Raw genomic sequence first — 16,260 nt, 5'->3', positions numbered from 1 at the left:
AGACCTTTTTTCTTTTTTCTTTCTTTTTAAAAAAATCTACTGTTATTTTCCATTTTAAGGGCTTGGAGGGCCTCTCTGTAAGACACCCCAGAGAGGAATTAACTAACACATCTAACAACTCATTTCCATGGAATCGCTTGTGTTGCCCCCTCTTAGATCTTGCCCTTTTGAATTTTCAAAGACTTGAAACTGAGTGAGAACATATTTCACAATTTTCAACTCTATACTAGGATATTGGATTCTAGAACTTTAGGACTGCTTTTCAAAATATCATGAATGTAAAGGTTTGTGGTAAGGTCTCATGGAAGAGGTTACTTGAATTTCAAGCTCTACTTGATGGGTCTTTAGCTCAAATTGATAGAGCACTTGGAACTTGAGCATGTTCCAAAGGGATGATGGTTCAAATCCACCAAGACCCTTTTTATTCAACTATTCATAGCATAGTCAGTTATGACAATAATCCATACAAGAACCCAATTTTAATGGCATTTTTAAAATTTGGAATTGAAATGGAGAGTATCTCATATTTCATACATTTTTTTCTTCAATGTCTGGAGTGGGAAATTGGAATAGTGAATTCTTCCCATTGCCTCTTTTTTTTGCTCAATGTAATTGAGGTGGTGGTATTTTGTAGGATGGTCTTATTCCTTGTTCACGGTTGATGCTATTTAAAGCCCCAAATTCCTTTAGCTACAGAAGGTTGTTGCCATTTCTTATAGATATTGCAAAAGATAATTCCAGTAGTTTCTTCTCCCTTCTGCTTCTTGTAAAAATTAATTTTTGTAATTTTGTGTTAAGGTTGGTTAAGGGGTTAATGACTTTTACAAGTGTTAATTGGTTTAGTAATGAAAGTAATGACATTACTTAATACTGGTAAATGATTAAGAATAGGTTTTACCAAACGCCATAGTTGTTCCAGAACTGTTATGAGAACAGTTGTGGAACGGGTTTGCCAAACAGTTATTTACAAACAAAGAACATTGTTCCAGGCCAAGAATAGCAAAAAATGTTTTTCAGAAAGAACACCCGTTCTTGACGAAGAACGTTACCAAACACAGACTTAGGGGCGACCTACTACGTGAACACTCCATAAGATAAGCATAAAAAAAATAAAATTATAAGAAATGATAAAAAAACTAAACCCAAATGCCCAAATGTCGAATGATGGAATTTGCAATGAGTCCATAAATGCCCACCGACTCCACTCTTGACTCGAGGTTATGTTATTTTATTTTTAATCCCATAAATGCCTAAATGTCGAAATATCCAAATGCTAAACTTCCAATGAATCCATCCATAAAGTGTCCCAGGAAGAAAAAATTTGATGAACATGTTTGATATTATAAAATATACCTCCCTATGGGCTATGCTTTTGCTTAGAACCCTTCAATGCAGGAGTCGCTAATCCTTCAATTTTTTGGATTGTCGCATCATCCCCCCATTCGTAAACTCCCGATCCCAGTATTTTGGTGCCCCCCTTCAATTCTGTAAAGCTTAATGTAGCCATAGATGGGGTTTGCAGTGGAAATCCGAGTGTGGGTGGTGGTGGGAGCATCATTCGTGATGGGGAGGGCAGAGTGGTGGCGGCCGCCTGTGCCAGGTTTTAGGGGGAAAGTACTAACACCATGACAGAGATAAGAGCCTTGAGAGATGGCCTTCTTTTATGTCGTGACTTGGGGCTCCGAGAGGTTTATGTTGATTCAGATTTGGCCTCAACTCTTCAATGTGTCTCCAAAAAGCAGTGTAGGTTGTGGAAGGTTTGGTATTGGTTCCAGGAGACTTTGAGGTTGGTGGAGGAGGTTCGTCCGGTGATGTCCTTCACATATAAAGACAATAATAGGGCAGCGGATTGGCTTGCAAACTACGCTTGTAACACGCATTGTGACACAGATTTTATAGGCGACAATGACCTGCCTATTGACCTACGGTGGATAGCACGAGAAGATGCTCTGGGTTTCCCAATTTTACGAAAGTAGATTGGTTTGTCTTGGGTAGGGTGCGACTTGGGTCTTCAGAGGTGAGTCCCTTGTATAGTATGGGTTTGGGGTTAGGAGGGCATGTCCCCCTTGTGTAATTATTATTCTTTAAAAATTATTAATAAAATTTCAGGGGCTGGCCTGGGTCTTAGAGAAAATTCGGGTTAAAAAAAAAAAAAAGAACTTATACATTTAATTAATTTTATAATCAGATAAATGGATACGAATATAATATTTTGGATATTTTATCATCGTCGGATAGCTAAACGAATCAGATAATAATTGCCCAGAAACTAGGATTATCATATTCGTATAAGATTATTTTTTGGAGGATTTGGATAGTTTTCGGATAGTGATTTTTCGAATACAGATTCTCCTAAACGAATATGAACACAAATCGAATACGGATTTTCGACTATCCATTGACATCTCTATTTGCCCCACCTGTATGATGCCCATCCCATGCCCCCATTGCTTCCACCCACTAGTTTATCACATGCGGTGGTAGTGATGCCAAATGGTCGGTTCAGCCTCGTTTTGATCTGGGAATGAGTGAGACCAAAATCAAACCGTTAAGGAACTTCAATTTTTAGTCATTTCGGTTTCGCAGCGGTGTGCCTATTCCTCTCCTTTTTTTTTTTTAGCTAATAAAGGTTATTATCTGAAACTCCTGGGCTAAGACGTCCCACAGAGCTTAAAGTACATCAAATCAAAGAGAAACACTAGGAGGGGATTAGGACCAGTAATGGAGCTGTTGAGAGGATGCACCAAGATTAGCTAATTTGTCTGCCACAAAATACCCTTCACGAAGGGTGTGAGAGAAAACAACAGATTCAAAGGCAGACCACAGGCCCACACCCTGCTAATGCATTACAGTTAAGATACATGTTTTTTTGTTATCATGAATAAATGTGTATGAACTGCCATGTTTAGCATGTTGCCATATTGGCTAGTCGAACCGGTGGGAGGATAGAATTATGTATTTTGAACCGTTTTCTATGGTTTGGCCAGTGAGACGATATAATTTAATTATGAACTTGATTTAGAATTTGATTCAATTTAGGCTATGGATTACTCATAGAAATTGATTTGGTTCGTTCTACTTACATAAATAATTTCTGAATGAAATAGTTCATGGAAATATTTCAGAGGAATGTTTCTACAATAGAAAATTATTTATGTTCTAGAGAAACATTTCTATTTCAGAGAAACAATTCTTATTAAGGGAATTATTTTTATTTTGGAAATAATTTAAAAAATGATTTTTTGAATTAATTAATTTAAGGCTATTTTAAGCTTTTTGAACTATTTTGATCATGAATTTAAAGGATACCTTGAACCAGTGGGAGTACAAAAAATTTAGATCATAATGTCCTAAAAAAGGGTAATTTAACGTTTCATATTGTGACAAGAACATATTAAAGTATACTCTCAATTTAAGACATTAAATTAACTCCTGCATAAGGGTCCATTTGACTGCATTAAGTATCACTTTAGTCTTTTAAGGTTTTGTTTGGATAGATAAAGTGTTTTTTGGCTGCCTATTGGTTGTTAAATTGTTTAATCATTTAATATAATTATTAAGCTTTATTTTCCATTATACTATGTCACATATTTGTACGATATGCAACATCACATTTTGAACTATTCTAAGTGTAGATTTAGTGCCATTAAGATTGTGACATTTAACCATGTCAATAGGCCGTAAATAAAACCACATGTATATTCATAATACATTAAGGAATTTATGACATTTTGTATTATCATGAGGTATTATATTCATAAAAATCTTGAAAAACTTTTAATTCAATTTTTTTTGTTAAGAGAAAACTTTTAATTCTATTTATTGCGACCATAACTATAACATTAAGTATTTACTATGTCTAGTATTTATAAGTTTGTCATTGAGGGGATAATGTTGTCACATATTTCATCATTTTATATTCCATAAAATTATTTTAGGTAATCTTATAAATATGTAAAGACATTAATATTTTGGAACTTCTATACAAACTGAACATGATGATGTCCACAAATTTGGGTTTTGGTTTAGGCATTTTTTTATGAAAATTATTAATTGAATAGTAAACACATGTAATTGAAGTTTTGGATCATTAATGTAGTGAGATTGAACTTATAAAATTACGGATTAAATACTTTCATCATAGTTTTAATGTAACCCACTTGTGAAGTTTAATAAATTAATAGACCATACATTGTTTATCGAAGTGAACCAAAAATCATATAGTTTTAGTTTTAGTTTACTTATGACCTTTATAATTAATTGTGTTTTAGTTCATTTCAAGAAATCGCTTCTATAAGATTGGTTCTATATATTATTTCTAGTCTTGAAAATTGTTTATCAAGAAACATTTATAGATTTGTTTGTATAAAGTCATTATTTTGAAACCTCTACAATATTATGATTCTGAACCTATTAACTTGTTAGTTAAAAGAATATGGGTCCTGCTATTGTGCAACGTTTTTTCAACCATCATATTCTATTGGATTGCATCGACCCAATAATCTGACCTATCGACTTGATTTTCAGACCCGAAGATCCATTGCCTGTTTGACTTTGACTATGGCCGGTTTTGGTCCTTCTTGGTTTAGGACAGATTAGAATTAGGTTGTTTAATTCAAAAGTGAACCGATTTTAGATCTTATGAGGTTTTCATATGGTGTCACCATGGGAAGATAGAATTCTATCCTACTACTCGTTATAGATGCATTGCACATTGGTTTATATGCAATACACTTGCCTTTTCATGAATCTTTAACCAATCTAGGGTATTTTTGAATTGCTCATCAGTGCTATACAGTCTGTGACATTCAGTTTCATCACAAGGAATTGCATGCAGCCTATATATGATATTGACATCACGTGCTAATTCAAAACGTCACGAAAAGATCAATTTAAGTGACATTCCTTTGAATGTATATACTATATGTGTGTGTTTATGATAAAAACAATCTTGATGGAGATTATTGAAATAAAATGAACACTCAATAGCAATCCAAGTATGTGAGATTCATGATATAAGGTACCGTTTGATAACGTTACGTTTTTGGTGTTTCTGTGCTATTTGTGTTCCCAACACACAAATAGCACAGAAAAACCGTTTGATAAACTTGTTTTGTTTCATGTGTTTTTGATACCATAAATCAAAATTTATGGTAAGTTATGCTAACAGAAACAGATTTGTAGAAATAACAAATACTTGTTTCTACCATAAATTTATACCACTTGAAAAACTGTTGTCCGATAAAAAAAAGGAAACAACACATATCTCTCAACTCTCAACGGTACCTTCTGCTCGACTTCTCACCTCAAGCTCTCAAGAACAGCGAAGTACCCTGCCAAGCTCTCATTGTACCTGGCTAAGCTCAACGCTGCTGTCCCTCCACCGTCCAGGTAAACCTCTCTCTCTCTCTCTCTCTCTCTCTCTCTCTCGTTCATGGCGGAATGTATGAGATCAGTTTTGATTTTAGGGTACTGATTTTAGAGTTTGAGCAGGAAATCAAAACCTTAAAATCAAAACCCTAGATTACTACTAGACTGGTTTTCTCTAAGGAAACCTGTTACTAAGCAAAACCCTAGATCTCAGCAACCATCCGTCACTTTTAGGTGATATTTGGAGGACCATAACAGCACCCCAAGACCTCCACTCGACTGGAGTTTGGAAGCTATCTGAACTCTAGTTTGGGAGAAATAAAAAAAACCCATAATTGTGTGGTGTGTGCGTAGCCTTTTCCCTTCTTCTCTGCGACTTTGGTTTTCTCTCTTCTTTCCAGGGTCACTTTCCTTTCTAGTTCTTCTCTTTCTTTGTTATTTTTTTATATCTACTTATTTGTTTGCTTTCATCTTGCAATCTCTTCGATTTTCTGCAACTAGCGATAGTAGAAGCCCCTATGTGATTGATCGATATCCCACATACTTGAGCTATAGAGGTCCTGCTCTGAAATTGCTGCCTTTGTGGAATGCTTCTTTATTCAAATCTTTAAGATCTGAACAGATGAAGCCAATAAAAAAAAGAGAGCTTTATATGTTTTAATGGTAGAACAATTAAGAATATGAATTGTATCAAATTTTGATGTTTAGTTTGTTATTTATTTTGATGTTTAGTTTGCTATTTTAATGGTAGACCAGTTAAAATTAGTGTGGTGCAAGTGAGTTCACATGTTGCATACTTTGAGCTGGATTTGGATAGTTTTTGCCTGATTTGCCAGTTACTCTCCAGTACAAGCTAGAAGGTGTTTTATGTGATAGTTACTTGAAATGTTTATCTGGAGAGTTGGTTTGCTTTAGTGAAATTGACATACTAAAATTCTATAAGTTTTCAAAATGTGTTAGATGTGTGCTCCAGAATAAGTACTCTTGATCTATAATCGTTGTTAAAATTGTTATATTATTTACTACTTAAAATGCATTTAAGTGGTGATTGAAATCTGGTGGTTTTGAATTTCCTTTATATGGGTATCATAGGAGGAGGGAAATGTTACGATCACAATTTGATATAATAAAAAGACAATAGAAGAGGGATAGAAGAAACCCACATCGAGGGGGGAAGACCTCTAAATGTTCTTTTGAGGGAACGGCTTCCAAGGTTTAAGCTAATGCGTAAGGATAAACTTCAAGATAAATTGGTTACAAGATAATCTTATATAAATACATTACGGGTAGCATAACACTAACTCTTACTGATACTCATACTTCCCTACAATTACTCCCCACAACAAGGAATATATTACCACCTACTAACTCCCTTACATTGCGTTTGGTTGCGTAAATCTGTGGGTGTTACATCTGTGGACGCATGAATCTCAATTTTTTAAACCGTTTGGTTGGAAAAACAGATTTACATCCTGAGATTCACCAAATCTTAAAATTCAATATTTTAGCCTAAAAGGCTGAATCTCAAGATTTTACCTCATGAGGTAAAATCCAAAGATTCATGTTTTTCCGTTTCTTGAGATTCACATATTATCTAGAGAGGGGAGGCTAAATCGCAGATCTCCATCGAAAAACAACCATTGCTGCATCAAGTACCTGCAATATGACTGGTGCTCCTTTGCGAATCGCGGAGCTCCATCCTCACTTGTTTAGTTCTCTTTGCTCGCGGCTTCTCTATATGTCGTATGTCGAAGGAAGCTCTTAAGGCCGTCTTCGTCTTGGTTGGTTTTTAAGTCTTCAAAGTTTAAATCTGAAGCAGAAGTGCGGTTGCATGCCAAAACGTTAATTTTACAGGTGAGCATTCTCTGTTCCATTTATCTGCCCCTCTTTCCCCCCATTCACCTTGACGATTAAGGGATAACTTTTTAGTTCGATGTTTTGGGGGTCTACTTCAAACAGTCTATCCTCCTCGATTGTCCTGCAATGCTGACAAAGTAGATTTGGAACCAATGAAAAAAAAGAAAGGAAAAGACAAACAAGAAGGGATTGATTTTCAGGTCATAGTTTCATAATGGATTCACTCTTTTCTTGATAATATGTTCTTACTGGGTTTGAATATTTTTTTTTCAAGTTTTTCCATTTCTTCTTTTATCTACATTTTGGTAACAAAAAACTTGCATATATTGTAATTTTTATTTCTTTTTATTTTATTTTATTTGCATTCTGTAGTAAACATGACCCAATCCCAATTGATATTTCTCCAAACCTCACCGAATCTGCCTTAGCTCCTTGATGAACGCCATTCTTGCAAACCGTCATTGCCGCTTCAATTTTTTAGGTAGATTCAAATTTTAGAATCAGGGTAACCAAACAGTTTTTTAGGTAGATTCAGTTTTCACATTCAGGATAACCAAACAGTTATTCTGACAGAATTTCAAATCTACAGATACTCTCATCTATTGATGTTACATCTGAATCAATGCAGGCACCCAGAAATTTACACAACCAAAGAGTAGGATTAATAACTTCCTAAAAAGTAGGATTAATAACTTCCTAAAAAACTTGGACTCCTTCAACGTTCCACTATTCCATTATAGCACTAACTTCCTAAAGAGTAGGATTAATAACTTACAAGACTTAATTCAACATACTCAATTCAAATTAACACCTCCCTATGGACTTACACATGGCAACCACTAACAACACTTGGAGAAAAAAAATAGAAAACACAGGTACGTAACATTCCTTTCCCCTTCAAAGAACCTTGTCCTCAAGGTTTATTTTGTGCCTTGAATGGCGGTGGCTAACATCATCTTCTTCAAGATGCTTTTTCAGATTTTGAAGTTGTTGATTGCGAACAACTTGTAGCTAACCAAATTGCTCGGGGTTCTTTTCAAGTGGATGGTTCACAATCTTCTGAATTTTTTTTGTTTGGTTTGGTGCTGCAATCACTCTTCATTCTATCCTTGAAGGCGTCTCATGGGGTAGCTTGCTTTTTTTGCCATCCCCTTCATTCAAGCTGCTACGGATTTGATGTTTGACTTTCATCTTCAATTCGGCCAAGTCTTCCTGGATGCGTTGAAAATCTTCCATAATTTATTAGACATCGCAATGATGTTACAAATGCCTAATCACAAATCTTCACGAATGGACCCAATGATCTCCGGTGGAATACCCATGGTTGTAGGATCGTTAGCTCTGATGCCAAATGTTAGGTACTTGACCAATACACCAAAAGCATGTTACATACCTGTGTTTTTCAATTTTTTCTCCAAGTGTTATTAGTGGTTGCCATGTGTAAGTCCATAGGGAGGTGTTAGTTTGAATTGAATGCATTGAATTAAGTCTTATAAGTTATTAATCCTACTCTGTAGGAAGTTAGTGCTATAATGGAGTAGTGGAACGTTGAAGCAGTCCAAGTCTTTTAGGGAGTTAGTAAGTGGTAGCATATTCCTTCTTGTGGGGAGTAATTGTAGGGAAGTATGAGTGTTAGTAGGAGTTAGCGTTATGCTATCCGTATGATATTTATATAGGATCATCTTGTAACCAATTTATCTTGAAGTTTATCTTTAAGCATTAGCTTAAACCTTGGAGGCCATTCCCTCGAAAGAACATTTGGAGGTCTTCCTCCCTTAAAGTGGGTTTCTTCTATCCCTTTTCTATTATTTTTTTATTATATTCAATTGTGATCGTAACATATACCAAATGTTACGTATTTGATCGATACGTAAAAAGCTCCAAAACTGATGGAACGTATTAAATTAAGCCCTTTAATCTATCCCATATTGGGCTGGCCCAATCTAGTGCCCATACACTAGAGCTGGCACCATTAGGCACATAACAACAAATATCCATATTTACATTTGAGTGAGGCGATATAGAAATGCCTTTGTTGAGGGTTATGTAGCAGTTTTTGTCAGAATGAGGTCCTATATGTTGGGAGTAATTCAAAATGCCCTGCCCAGATCCTGGCTCCGGCGAGGGAGCGATGCGCGCTGACTGGTGTGCAATAAGGAATTAAAGTTGCACCTTCCCTCACAAGGCGTCTTTTTGGGATTGGTAAGCGCTTAATCCTACAATTGGTATCAGAACAGGTGGTCGCGAGTTCGAGTCTCCCCAGTGTCATGGGTGCTCTGTTATTGGGCGTGCATTTGGGGGGAGATTGTTGGGAGTGATCCAAAATGCCATGCCCAGATCCTGGCTCGGGTGAGGGAGTGATGCGCGCTGGTTGATGTGCAATAAGGAATTAAAGTTGCACCTTCCCTCACAAGACGTCTTTTGGGGAATTGGCAAGCGCTTAATCTTACACTATAGGTGTGAATAGGGACTTAAAATACACTAACGAGAAAAGAGGAAAGAGTGGGGGTGGTCACATTGCATTCTTTGCTGGGCTGCAATTCTGAAGTTGGTACTGCAGGTGGGTACCCATTCCTTGAAGGACTAGATAGGGGTTGAATTTCTCCAGGATTGCGATGGAGATCCTTGTTGAGAGAGTCAATGTTCATTCATTGGTTGACAGGGATTATTGTCAACAAGAAAGAAAACTCCTACAGATTCAAAAAGCCTAGTACTTAGATTGCTCTTTACCAAAAATAAAAAAGTACTTAAGATTGCTTGGGATGAGGCTTGTCAAGGATTTCAAGCAACGTCTCAACATGATGGCCTGGTTGGGTTTGTTGACTCTCCATCTGAGTGATTATTTTCCCCTTGTTATTGTTTATGGATCTTTTCAACTTCTTTTTTATTCAGGGTCTAAATTCTCACTTTATCAGACCTATGTTGAAATAAATCACTACTGATTCTCTTTGTTTTGATAAATTTTTGTACTTGAAGATGTGAAACAAATGGTTGTCTGAAGAAATTCTCAACCATCTTAAGTTTGACTAAGATCCAAACCTCCGATTCATGGTACACTTGCACCACTTATTGGCAACCTATTTAAGGGAAGAGCTAGGGCACACTGATTTCAAGCTTTCAGTACCTAGCAATAGGTGTCTTATCAATTAAACATCCAGTGGTGTATGAAATCTATGAACCATGAATATGGATGAGATTAGTGTGGTGCAAGTGAGTTTACATGTTGCATACTTTAAGCTTGATGTGAAACTGCCTTTACCCAATTCAAGTACCTTGTTTGTGTGGGCTTACTCTTTTCTAATGGAATACTAATTGGAGGTAATTTTCTAGAATTGAATCCTCTTTCTAGTTTTCCCAATAGATCCACCAATCTATATCCATTTCCTACAAAGGAAACCAGTGGATTTTCTAGAATTGAAATTTCTTACAATTTTTTTTTTCTTGGAGTCCTATTGCTCCACACAGTAAAAATATCAATCTTCCAAATATTTTTTTGGTGAGATGTGTGGACAAAATCAAAGAAAAGCTTCAGCTCTTTCTTTTGTTGTTGAACAGCCTTTATAATCCTACAAGTTGGAGCCAATAGCACAAATATGAAAGCAGAAAGCCAAGCTATGCTCCAACTATGAGAGACCCTGAACCATCCCCATAGACTACAAGATAAAGTTGTGTCAAGATTGCACCATGAGACCCACAAATCCTTTGAGAAGACCAACCATGGTTCCAATGTTATGTGATTTTCCCTTTTCACATACTATCATCTTAAGTAGGATTTACCCTTTGTGCTGTCCATGAAGACAAGTGTTTATACTTGTCTTTTGTTTAGTTTTAAATTAACTTCCATATTTTACATTTTAGGTTTGTTTCAACTTTCAACTGCGTGATTCATATTTCTAATATGTTTTTTCACATAATTCTGTCATTTTTTAGCATTCTATCTGAATGTGAGTTTGGATTATGACCTGTAACATTGGATTTCCATCATGTTTTAATTGCACCCTTCAATTGAGTTACTTGTAAATTCCAAACTCTATTTGATGGGTCTTTAGCTCAAGTTGGTAGAGCACTTGGAACAGAAGCATGTTTCAAGGAATAGTAGTTCAAATCCACTAAGACCCTTTTATTCAACCGTTCAAAGCATAGTCAGTTAAGGTAATTTTAAAATGACAATTCTCAGCCTTTTTGTTTGAGGTCTTATAGCAAATTTTTGTAGTAGGTGCAGCCAAGGATCACCCCAAGTGTTCGTTTACATTATTAGAATTTAGAGATTATATGTTATTTACTAGAAAAGTAGGAAATGGATTAGTTCTTGTTATTGATATTCACTAGTTTCCTCTTGATTTTTAATAATTTTTAATGTCCTAACATCATTGACTTTATATGAATTATAGCATTAATGACATTTCTATAATTTATCGTAAATATTACAAAATTATTGCAGGAATAGGTTTATCAAATGCCATTTTACAACCCAGAAACGTTATTCTGCAAACAAAAATACTAAAATACATTTTTGGTGAGAAACAGAACAAAAACACGTGTAACGTTATCAAACGGTACCTAAGTGATTATGCTCCCACTTAGTAGGTTAGTTACTTAGATTTTGAGATCACCGTTGGCTATTTGGATGGATTGCAGTCAAGAAATCATATGACGAACGATGTGCTCTTCCCACCACAGGTGAGTCATCGTTTAACCATTTTCACTTGACGGTGTGAGGTGACGTTTTGGGCTTCGCAACTTTAGAGGTTCTTGTTTTGCCACCACAGGTGACAAAATCTTTGAAGTGGTGTAGTTTAAGCGTCTCACCTTGCATGTGAAAGTGCCCATTGCGTGTTGGACGATCTTGCCACCACTGGTGTGATCCTGATGATGCCGGATCTTTCCCCACTTGTTGTTTTCTTATAGTTATTGAAAATAAAACTGAAATAAATTAGAGTAATAAGCCCAAATTAATCAGTTTTATTCATATTATTGGGACGTTAATATGATTTCAGTTCTTGCATATTGTATGTTTTTGCTAAATAATGGTAATTATGCTTGCCAGCTTTGACTTTTTCATTATCCTCCATCAAAATCTTGAAAGGAACGAATTCTTTAATGTTTCTCTGGCTATAATAAGAATGGATTTTATCATTTTAGAGTTGACGAACCTCCCAAACCATTGGCTGATAGCTCCATTAAAGATAAAGTTTTTTATGAAAAGTGGGAGGAGTTACATCGATTATGTCTGATGTCATGAAATACATTATGAATGTGATTATCAAGAAAAGTGTCATTCTGACCTAAGACACTCAATATACCTATAAACATGAGATTCATTATTCATGATAAGGTTGAAAAGAGCACTTACATGGAATTTGTGATATTTACACCCACTCGTTATGATGGTATGAGTGGAGTTTGTGATTATATTATAAATCACTAATTATATCAAATAAGTTGGATAAAAAAGGTAAAATACCCAATACGTTTCTTATTTGGGATATCATATAGTTATATTTTTGACAAGAAAAGTATCTCTCTGGTTATCATGTGTCTTGGACCAAATTTAGTAGATGTTTTTCTCAATTCTTGATAGTTGATATATATACAACTATTCACGTTACATTTTTCTTGCAAAACTTCAAATGCAAGATCAAACCGAATAAATGAATATAATACAAGAAAAATACTGTGAACCAGTACATTTATCTGAAGATCAATGAGATAGTTGATATTTCTTGTAATTTATAGTGATGATATTTTTGTTGCAAGTAATAACATTACCCTTCTACATGACACAAAACAATAGTAATTAACAATTTGATATGAAGATCTTGGTGAAGCCTATTATGTTCTAAACATTAACATTTACTGTAATAAAATCTATTGTGTTCTTGATTTGTCTCAAAATACCTATTATGAAAAGAGGACATATTTACTAGAATTCAGATGAATAATATTTTTTATGCATCTAATGTTTGTAGTCTAATGCAACCTAAAAAATGCATATGAATTGATATTACTTATTTTATTAGTGTACTTAGTAGAGATTTGAGTAATCTTGAAGTAGCACATTGGGTATCTGATAAGATAACCTAAAGTTTACATCTGAGTATCTCTTTTTGTGATGACAGATGGTGCTATATGTCTGTAGAGTATCAAACAAACACTTACTATTTTTCTGTATAATAAAAGAGTTTGTGGCTTATTATAATACCACTATTTAGACTCTATGGTTGAGAAATTTTATCTCAGGGCAACTAATATTAAATACTTTCCTAGTTGAAAAGAATGTATGTGAGTCACAAATCACTCTGGAACATATTACTACAAATAACATGATTGCTGATCCTCTCACTAAGGGCTTGACTCCAAAAGTTTTTAGGAGCATGCCACTAATATGAGACCTAGTTAGTTCTTTTGATGCATTTTGTTAGTGGGAGTCTTGCTTATGTATTTAGTTGCAACTAATTTCAGTTTCTAGTCTTTTGTGACATTTTATTATCGAGAATATATATGCATCATTTTGATATAGCCATTTATTTATTGTCTATTGTATATACATTTGATTATTTGCTTCCTTCGGATATTTGCGGCTGTGTGGTGCATTTATTTTCTTTGGTATCTGACGCCTTAAGTAAATACATGCACATTTTGTTTATTAGTGGAGCCTCATTTAGTTTCAAGGACTTGTGCTAGTGAGTTGGGTAACTCAGACCCAGTCCCAATGAACTTCCTTGTATGAAGCATTAGAATTTGGGAGACGCACATGGTAAATGAAACTTCAGTATTTGTCTTACGGAACTCATTTGGTTTCTGGTCTGGACCAATTTGAAAAATGGTATGTTGATCACTATTTCATGTAATTTTTATACCACACTATCATATTATTCAGTCCAAGTCGGTGTAGTTATGAATATTTTGAAGGGTTTGGTCCCATGTCGCCTTAGATGTGATGACCCATACGGTTGGGTGTTTATAATTTCATACGGACCAAGGCAATTGGTTTAAAGTATACTCCATGCAACGCTTTTGTTTGTGGTCACATTCAATTTGTCTAAACTGGAGTCGTTTTAAATAAATTTTAAAATCTAAAACGTGTGACATATGCTGCCCAAATGGGAGATTATAAAATTTTCTCTTAGGTGGATTTGGCTTCTAAAACCAGTTTAGAGGTGTTGACTAAGGTTGGAGTGAGCTAGATCTAAAACTTGTAAGTAATCATTAGTGTAGTAATGGGTCAGATTAAGCACAAGTTAATAGTTATGTTATGTGCGAACCTAAGACATTATTCCTTCAATGGAAAAGGAAGTCCAATTTTATTACAGGGTTGGTCCCTACCCTCACACATATAACTAGTTCACTCTGGTCCATTAAGGGTTGAGCATAAGGAACCTAAGGTTTTGGTGAAAAAAGGGTAGACAAGGCTAGCAATGGAGGTGTTGTGAAGAAAAAACAACAAGAGTGGAGCTACTCTACATCAAACAATAGATTCAGGTATACCACTAACCCTCCTTTGTTCTTATTCATGTATGCCCATTGATCTCCATGATTAAACTTTCGCATTTAGTTTATTCATTCAAACTCCTCACGATCAATAGACCATAACTCTTAGAAGGAAGATGTAGGAACAGCAGATGGGAGGCTACAATGACACAAATTCCCACCACCACTAGAGAACCCTATACTCCAACCTTAGAAACTTTTGAATTGTGATCAAGCCTAGTTAATTAGGAATAAATAAATTTAATATTATTTTATTACATAAATTTATTTACATGCTTATAAGTTTGTTCCATGATTTTTCACCTAAAACAGTTCTCGACTAGAAAAGTTTAGAACATTGTATGTCACTACAAAAAGTTATTTTTAGGGGCATAAATGTAAGTACACATAATGTGAGTGTATTGAAAAGAATTAGGTACAAATTCTCACATGTGTTACTATATGTCATATTATGGAGAGATGCGTACTCATCACAAATGACCCTTTAACCTGAGATATCCTTATCGTTGCAATGTTACGTTGCGGGTTTTGGTACATCAATGGTGGATGTCACATGAACTATTTATCAGTGTGCTGAATTCGTGATTGTGTATCGTGAACAAAAGAGATGCTCAACATGTAATCAACTTCCCTTGATTGGAGAATATCAAGTAGAGAGAATACATGTGATTAATCAGATAGAAATCTAGATCCAGTGTTATTTTTGTAAATGGTTTACAAAATTTATTTTCTATATATTAAATATATTAGTATATTATTTAAAATAATGCTTAATCACATTTTTTGGTCATCCGATTATGATCATATGATCTCTGATTAAAGACATGTACAATGGATTAGGGTTTGACAATATTTAATTACATGTCCTATAGTCCATCATGAAATATTGTTTAGTGGAGGATCTTATATGCAAATTAAAGAGTTTAATAATGCATGACATTTAATTGAAAAATTAAAAAATAGGTTGATGATATTTTATTTGATAAATATAATTGACCATAATTAAAATATCACAAAATCCCTTTTAGATTCTACCTCTTCGCTCTTTAGAAGAAAGTTGGAGTGCAAACAAAACTTATCTTCACTAAGAGTTACCTATTCATTTTAGGAAAGTGAATAAAAGAATTCAACACAACCCTAAGAAGTTATGATTATATTTCATAGTACCAAAGGGAGAGGGAGAGCAGTCTTAGCCGCTGAATTTTCTGCTCTCCCTCCTTGTATGAATTTTATTTCTTTCCAATCTCTCCCTCTCATCAAGTGTAATCGTGATATGGTGTTTTGAGGTTTTGAATCTCAAGTTATTGGTGATAGTTCGAGTTGATTGTTTGCTTTGATTTGAAGATTCAAGAGTTGCTTTTCTTCAAATCCCTTTGTTGCTCAAGTGTGGAAGAACTATTATCTGGAGGAGGAACTACACTTACGGTTCTTAGGTAACTTAGTTTCTCGTATTAATTTTTGTTGCGGGAAAAGATCTCAAACTTGAATAAAAAGATTAAATACCCAAACCAAATTCTACTATGTATTCAGGTAACTAGGTTG

The sequence above is a fragment of the Telopea speciosissima genome, chromosome 3 (genome assembly GCF_018873765.1).
Source record: "Telopea speciosissima isolate NSW1024214 ecotype Mountain lineage chromosome 3, Tspe_v1, whole genome shotgun sequence".
In the NCBI taxonomy this organism is placed as follows: Eukaryota; Viridiplantae; Streptophyta; class Magnoliopsida; order Proteales; family Proteaceae; genus Telopea; species Telopea speciosissima.
The sequence above is the reverse complement of the archived record's forward strand: the minus strand, read 5'-3'. Positions refer to the sequence as shown.